This window comes from Hordeum vulgare, chromosome 2H (assembly GCF_904849725.1).
Source record: "Hordeum vulgare subsp. vulgare chromosome 2H, MorexV3_pseudomolecules_assembly, whole genome shotgun sequence".
NCBI classification, from domain to species: Eukaryota; Viridiplantae; Streptophyta; class Magnoliopsida; order Poales; family Poaceae; genus Hordeum; species Hordeum vulgare.
Window position 1 is genome coordinate 650,277,309 of NC_058519.1, and position 8,965 is coordinate 650,286,273.

The 8,965-nt window shown below is 46.7% G+C and overlaps 1 pseudogene; it reads left to right on the forward strand.

The window, feature by feature from the left end:
• The first annotated feature begins 8,124 nt into the window (after positions 1–8,124).
• Positions 8,125–8,208, forward strand: LOC123433758 (annotated as a pseudogene).
• The last annotated feature ends 757 nt before the right edge of the window (positions 8,209–8,965 follow it).

The following is an 8,965-nucleotide window of genomic DNA, read 5'->3' on the forward strand; positions in this document are numbered from 1 at the left end:
CATAGGAATAAATACTTGACACGCAGAAAACAGTAGCAACAAAATGACACGATCAACATGCTACGTCTATTAGTTTGGGTCTAGTCCATCACGTGATTCTCCCAATGACGTGATCCAGTTATCAAGCAACAACACCTTGTTCATAATCAGAAGACACTGACTATCATTGATCAACTGGCTAGCCAACTAGAGGCATGCTAGGGACGGTGTTTTGTCTATGTATCCACACATGTAAATGAGTCTTCATTCAATACAATTGTAGCATGGATAATAAACTATTATCTTGATACAGGAATTATAATAATAACTATATTTATTATTGCCTCTAGGGCATAATTCCAACATTTTGAAGGCATTACAATTAGATTAATATTGATTCCATTCTTCCAGAACAACACCAAACCACCACTTTGACCCACACTATCCTTAACTAACATATTTTGCATGCCAAGCCTACACCTAATCCACTCCAACTTCTTTTTGTCCATCTTAGTTTCCGAGATAAAGAGCACATCGGGGTCCTCCACCTTCTGAAGATCCACAAGGCCATCCACGGCCGGGCCAATCCCCAAACCCCGACCGTTCCATGGCACAAGTCTCATTTTGACTCGCAGGACTGTACCGACAGCCCCGCTTCCAAAGATTGAGTTGTGGTCTCTCCCTCCACGGTCATCTTCTTTTTCTTCATCATTGTGTCCAACAACATAACATCACCTTCCATCTCCAAAACTCTCTTCTTGCCTTCCAACTTCTCCTCCGCATTCTTTTTTAACATCGGCCTCCCCTGCCGTGAGAACCTCTTAAATTTCTTCCTTGACAACTCTACACCCATCCCCTCCTGTTGTTCTGCACCCCTCAACTCCACCCCCTGATCGACGTAAAGATTCTCTTGCATGGCAACTTCGTTTTCCTCCAATCCCCTCCCTGCCCCAGGGCCTACCACATGCACCCCCTTCCCGCCACCACGCTGTCCCCACCTGAGAGCATATCCTGCACATTCTTTCCCTTATTCTCTCCCGCTAAGAAAGACTGTCCCACCACCACATCACTGTGTATATCCATAGCTGTTGTATTCTGTTGTTTCTTCAAAGCATTGTTGTCCTCCACATCGCCCCCATCACTACTCTGTAACAATTTGCCCTGGTCCTTCTTTCGCCAATTATCACTGTCACTGCCCACCCTACTACCACTCCATTTGAGACTGTATCTTCTGTTACTCCCACTGCCCTGACCATCACGCTGTGCCCGACCGCTCTCCCACAACCCTCTAAATGGATCACCACCCCCACGTGGTATATATGCCCTCAACCAATTGCCATATTGAGCTTTTTCTCCCTTCGCTAAAGTGATCTGACAGTCACGTTCTATATGGTCAAGTAAACCACAAGTATAGCAAAAATCAGGGAGAAATTCATACTCAAACCGACACCATCGACCATGCGTTCCTGTCCCCATGTCAGGTATAAAACCCCTTCTCAGTGGATCATCAATCCTGATACGGACCTTGATACGATGATACTTTCCAATAGCCATGCCATTTTCTCCCACATCAGCAGCCATAAACTTCCCCACCTCTTCGCCAATAAGTTCGCCCGTGTCACGGTTCATCCCTCCCAGCGGTAGATCAAACACGCGTATCCAAATGGGTATTGAACTGAAACTGTACTCACTTAGGGTCTTGTCCGGGTCATAATCTTCAAAAACTAATAGGGACTTTGCAAAACTCCATGGTCCCTCAGACAACGCCCTTTTCTTGCCCGATTCCTGGTGAAAAGTGAATACAAAAACGTTCTCTCCAAGATCCTTCACCTCTAACCCTTTCATCGGGCACAGTATCCTGCCCAGCGCCGCTTCCATTGCTTCTGCGAAGGCCGGTTTCTCCGCCATCAGTTTTGCCATGGCTTGGTGTTCCACCATTCCTACCTTTTTTCCATCTGTCCACCCAATCTTCACTTCCTTTTGCTCAGAAACCGACAGCTTGAGACCCTTCATTCGATCTGCCACCTTCTCCATGATACCCTCCTGTGACTGTGACAGCACTTGAAACTCCAGATCTAGCAGAAACCGTGTCTTACAACCGTGCCCTAGATCAAAACACGGAGGGCCTTTGGTGGAGGATGGTTTGGGGATGAAACAAGGAGAGGAAAGAGCCCTTGACGAGAGGGGGAAACCGCGAGCACAAACCCTGGACTGACCGTGAGGATCAAAACCATGTCGCCGGCTACTCCGCGGGGAGACGTTGAAGCGATCGCCCCAGAATCGCGAGAGAAAAAACCAATGTCACCCCTCGGACAGAACCGCGTGGCTTGGTTACATGAGGTTAAGCGCACGACAACATCATGTTCGTCTTAGTCCGTTTGGGGTTAAACGAACGAATAGCCTGACCCAACTCGCGGACCCAAACGAACAAGTGTCCGTTTTTGTCCGTTTTAATCCATTTTCGGCCCGAACATGCGTCACGTTTGGGGTGAAACGGACAGCGTGCGAACAGCTGGGACGCACACCCTTGTCCTCTTCGTGGCCCGCCTGTCGGTAACACTAACACTTCATTCACCTCCTACGCCTCCACCCGCCCTCCCCACCTCATCGTGCCGCCGACACCGCCACTATTTTTTTGGCCGCCTCCTCACTGTTCACCCCCCTGGCCGTCCATATCAAACCACATCTCGCCGTGGCCGCCACCATGCCCATGCTTTCATAGGAGTTTTAGCCGTCGTTTGGAGGATTTTTGGCCGTCGCTGTCATATCCGGTGCCACAGGGGATACGACCGCTGGTGACGCCTATTAACCACGACAACTTCCGTCGGGTGCTCCAGTGCGACCGGTAGCTGGCCTTCAAACGCCCCTGCTGCATCGAGGTGATCTTCACGGCCTCTTTGCCACCACGACCGCAAGGTTTTTGATACTTTGCCCACAAAGGTATGGACAGTGGAGATTATTTTTTCTTCAACCACTTCATTTGTTCATCGGATGATTCGTCCTCGGATGACGAAGATCTTGTGGTGGCTGCACTGGTCGAAGACCACATTGAAAGGCAACAACCTCGGTACAGGGGGTCAGTCCCGGGTCGTGCTCCCAACCTGAACCGCAACAGAGAGAGAGAGGCCACACCATGCTCTGTGCCAATTACTTTGAGAATACCGCGCTCTTCAAACCGAAGAAATTTTGTCGCCGTTTTCATATGACAAGGCATGTGTTCAGTCATATCCGAGAGGGAGTGGTTCGTCATGACTCATTCTTCCAGTGCAAAACGAATGCCCTTGGCAAGCTTGGATTCTCCTCTTATCAGAAATGCACCACGGCCATCCGCATGCTTGCATATGGAATTCCAGACGATTTTGTGGATGAATACGTGCGCATGAGTGAGTTCACATGTCTGTTGTCAATATACAACTTCTGCAAGGCCGTGGTGGTAGTGTTTGGTCCTGAGTACTTGAGGCAGCCAAATGTCGTTGGTACAGAAAGGCTGTTGGCGATCAACGCCGATAGAGGCTTTCCAGGCATGCTTGGCAGCATAGTTTTATACACTACGAGTGGAAGAACTGTTCATTTGTTTGGCAGGGCCAATACATGAGGCATGTGAAAGCATGCACTATCATACTAGAAGCGGTGGCTTCGCAAGACCTTTGGATATGACATTCTTTCTTCGGCATGGCAGGTTCTCACAATGATATCAACGTGCTGCAGCGTTCTCCAGTCTTCGCAAGGCTTGCAGAAGGCCACTCCCCACCTGTCAACTTTGAGGTCAATGGCCACCACTAAAACAAGGGATACTACCTAGATAATGGTATATATCCTTAGTGGTCAACTTTTGTGAAGACAATCTCGAAACCCGAAGGTGAGAAGAGACAGAGATTTGTCCAAATGCAAGAGAGCGCTAGAAAGGATGTGGAGCGTGCTTCTGGTGTGCTTCAATTCAGATGGAGTATCGTTCAAAATCCTGCACTGACATGGGATGAAGGGAAGCTTTGGGAGGTGATGACTACTTGTGTTATCATGCACAATATGATCGTCGAGGACGAGCGTGATAACAAAATCTTCGACCAAGGATTTAATTTTCAAGGTGAAAATGTTGAGTCCCTCCACCAAGAACCGGCCACGTTTGAACTGTTTATCCAATTTCATCGTGAAATGCGTGATTGGTGGACCCATTTGAAGCTTCAAAATGACTTGGTTGAGCACATGTGGAGTCACATTGGCAACCAATAGATATATTGGTTCATTATGTTTATTCAAGACAATTTCGATTTGGTTGTAAAACTATTTCATTCGAGACAATTTCGGTTGAGTTGTAAAACTATTTTTATTTGAGACAATTTGAACGTGCACACATTGATGAATATGAATATATAGACATATTGACCGTGACAGACAGGATGCGACCAAAGAATGCGTCAGTTCGTTGGACGTACGACCACCGCATCTCAAAAAAGACTCGGACACGGCCCATTGCCCTACCTAAACGGATAAAATCCACGCAAAAGGGACGTCCGTTTGGGATCGTGCGCTGGAGCTGGCCTGACTCCAACTTCACGGCCACTTCCCTGTCTGGTTTTATTGAATGTGGATGAGATGGAGCTAATGTGATACAGGGGGCCACCGCCCATCCCCAACCTCCCTTTCCAGTGCCAAGGTGATTGGTCGCGAATTTTTATAAAAAAACAAACTATCCAATAAAATTAACAGAAAAGACCATCTTCTAACAAAATTGCCACAAAAGACCACCTAGACCGTAGCGGCAGGCGTGCCAGCCAACGCGTGGCACGTGCCGCCATAGGCCGAGGTGGCAGCCCCTGCCGACACAGGCCGACCACGCAAAACAACAGCCAGCCACGCCTGCAATGGAACGGGACTATGTGGGATGGGCCCTGCCGCCTCGTGGTGTGGCGGTAGGTGCCTGCTGAGTTTGGAGTAGTTTTATCCTTTAAGTCTGTCCAAACTATCCCACTTAAATCTGAAAACATGTTAGCCAACTTCTAAACAGTGAGCTGATCTCTGGACAAAACTGCTTAGAGAGACACGCAAGCTCCAAGCAGCCTTGTCAAGTCCTTGATGAAACACTTGACTAGTCCAGGTCTAGCATCCAGCACAAGCTGCAGCGCACTGCCAAATCAAGGGAAACCTGACCGCAGCCGCTCCACCGATCTGGCACTGGCAGGAACAGTCGTGGCTAGCTGTTCTGCATGGGCTGACGGCTAGCCCTGTGGCGGCCCGGCAGCCTGCCGCCTCAGGCTGTGGCGGCGTGTGCCACGCATCGGCTGGCACGTTATGGTTCAAGTGATTTTTATGGCGTTTTCATCAATATGTTGTCTTTTTGTCAATTTTATTGGACGGATGGTCTTTAAAAAGAAAAAATCATCGGCCGCCTCTTTCCTGTGCCAATGTCAATCAAATATAATATAGTCGATCCGCAGCAAACTAGCATGCAAAAATTTGTAGGGAAAATCTAAATAGAAGCGCCGCATGCTGGCGGTCCCGTACAGCCGCTCGGGTCGCATGCAAGCAGGTGCCATCTGAGTTGTACTTATTTTCTAAACAACCTCGTTAAAAAAATGGTACACAATACGCTGCCTATAGCTTTCTACGGTGCACTACACTTTACACGTTTGCAGGCAGGCACGTGGCTAGTGTTATTCTCTTTTGCATGAAACTGGATGCTGTTTTTTCTTCTTTTTTTCTTCGCAACAGCCACACGATCATAGCCTATAGTATAGGATTACAAAGGTTTAAACCTGGTAGGTAGGTATTTTTAATATGACTAGATGTGCAGTTTTTAGAAACATAACTAACTAGCTAAGCAAGTACAACTTATAATTCTGGTAATTTGATGTAATTATTTTTGCAAGCTATATGAATAAAATGATAACTCGGCACAATGAAAATGACAAGTACCATTGTGTAATTTTTTTTCTGTCAAGCTACATGAATTAAAGATGGCAACTCGGCACAATAAAAATGACAAGTACTAGTGTGTAATCTTTTTCTGGCAAGCTACATGAATTAAAGATGGCAACTTGACACAACTAAACACTAGACAACCAAAATGTAAAAATAGTAGGCAAGTAAGTTATTTTTAATCTGGCCAATAAGTGCCTCATAATATGAAAACTAATTCCGGTAATTTGGTGTAATTTTGTTGGCAAGCTATGTGAATAATTTTGTCACAGGTTGTGTTTTGCTAATTTAAATATGTGAACTTGTCATATTTACATACAACTTTACTAGAAAATTATTTTGTGTGCTTGCTAGGTTAACTATGCCGAGTTGTCATATTTACAAACGATTACCAAAAAAGATTTGTTGTGGTCGTCGGTTTTAAATATGTCGACTTGTCATATTTTTGCACGTAATCACCCAAAAAAAATTGTTTGTGATTGCCAGTTTAATTATGTCAAGACGTCATATTTATACACAATTTTTAAAAATATGATGATTAAGTTATATTTTATCAGACAAGTAAGTGTTACTAATATGACAAGTAAGTGCATCAAATGTGGTAAGTACGAGCAAAAAAAAGTTGTCGAAACATATCGACATGGGATCTAGTTTTGAAGATTTCGTCGAAACAAACTCAACGGTGAAAACGGATCATCGATTTAATTAACGGTTTAAGAGATAAAACTTTTTAAAATTCGATCATTTTAGACCAAATCTGATAACATCATTGGATTTGCATGACAAGGGTTTGGCGTAGGCAATGCTTTTTAAAGTAATCTAATTAGTAAAGCAACACTATTTTTACATTAGAAGGATGATTAGCTCGGCCGCTGCACCGCAAGACATAGATGCGGCGCCGCTATGTAGTGTTCTTCAAATTTTTAATAGATGCAAAACAATTAGCATCCTAAAACCCAATTAGGGCTGACGGCACAAAGGAGAGCACACAAAAGTGCATACTTCTTGATGCAGAACTTGACAGTCATCCATGGTGCTACAGTACAAACAGATAGGTGGCGTTTTGTTCACATAGTTCAAGAGTACATCAAACAGATTGGTCACGTTGTTCACATAGTTTAACACTACATCAAACAGATAGATTGCATTTTGTTCACATAGTTTAACAACACTGTGGTTCACAGCACAGTAGAGATGATACAACTAATTCATTCAGATAGCCCTAGCTTCTCAACGTGGGCGGATTGGCCATTGCTGTAGTAGTGCTCTCGATCTTGGGTGCCTCATCTCCTGCTGCTCCTTCTCCTCTGTCACTGCCATTGCTACTCCTTCCCTGCCCTCTCCGAGTGACCCTCCTCCTCTTCCTCATATTTCATCACAGAGCTCATCTCCTCCCCTACCCTCTCCGACCGCTCCTCCTCCTCATGTTTCTTCACCGAGCTCGTCTCCTCCTCCTGCTTCTCCTCCAAGCTCCTCACCTTTGTGCCGCTGACTGTTAGACATTGTAATATTAGGGGTACGTGTTGTTTAAGTTAGGATTGATCTTGTAGATATATTTTCTGTATAGATAAAGATCAATCCTAACCTCCTTGTAAATCTTGTGTATTCGGTTGGCTTAGGTCCTATATAAACACGCATACGTCCCTGCATAATGCATACGTTTCTACCTCACTAAATCTCACATGGTATAAGAGCATCCCTCTTCCCATCTATGTCCAACCGCTCCTCCTCCACCACCGCCGCCGCGATGAACTCCTCCACCTCCCTTGCTGCCCTCGGCCACACAATCACCGAGAAGCTTTCCCGAGAGAATTTTTTGATGTGGAAGGCACAGGTTCTTCCCCACATCAGGGCTGCCGGCCTGATGGGGTATCTAGATGGTACCTCTGCGGCACCCCCTGCCGTTCTGACCACTGAGACAGAGGTCTCCGGGAAGAAGGAGTTGATCTCAGCTCCGAACCCGGCGTACGCCGCGTGGTACAGTCAGGACCAACAGGTCCTGGCTTTCCTCCTTTCATCCCTCTCCCGGGATGTACTCTAGCAAGTCCACACCGTCACCACCTCCTCCGGCATGTGGCAGATGATACTCATGCTGTTTGCGGCACAGTCCCGTGCTCGCAAGATTCAACTTCGCGGCCAACTATCTACACCCGCAAAGGTGATCTCTCCGCTGCCTCCTATTATACTAAGATGAAAGGCTTCGTAGATGAACTTGCGGCGACCGGGACTCCCGTTGATGAAGATGAGATTGTTTCCCATATACTGCATGGTTTGGATTCAGATTACAACTCCTTTGTATCTGCAATCTCAACCCGTGCAGCAGCAGACAACCCCATCGGCCTCGGTGAGCTGTTTTCTCTACTCCTTTCTGCCGAAACAAGGATTGAATCCCAAAACACTACTGCCGCCCACTCCATCAACCTCGCCTCCAAAGGGGGGCGACCGTGGTGGCCCTGCTCGTTCTTCTGCTGGCGGTGGTGCCCCCTTCAACAACACTTTCGGCACCACTGCCGCACCACCAGGAGGAGGCGCTGCTCATCCCCAAGGCCCGCTCATTTGCCAGATCTGCAAATATGCTGGTCACGGTGCTTGGTCCTGCAAAAAGCGCTTCGACAAGACCTTCAACAACAACCCCAAGCGCCAAGGCAATCCTCCCAAGTCTGCCAATGCAGCTGCTACCTCCTATGGTGTTGATACTAATTGGTATCTTGACACGGGAGCAACGGATCACGTGACTGGTGAGCTAGAGAAGCTTACAGTTTGTGATCGCTACACCGGGTCGGAACAAATCCATACAGCAAGTGGTCAAGGTATGGAAATTGCACATGTTGGTCATGCACTTCTTCCTACCCCTCATGAGTCTCTCAAGCTAAACAATATTCTCCATGTACCTAGTACCACCAAAAGCCTCCTTTCCGGTCATCAACTTACCAAAGATAATGATGCATATCTTATTGTTTACCCTGAGTTCTTTTCTGTGAATGATCAGGCAATGGGGAACAAAACTCTTCACGGTCCAAGTAGAGATGGACTCTACCCAATCAATGGTCGGCCAGCTATCCCTGGGCGT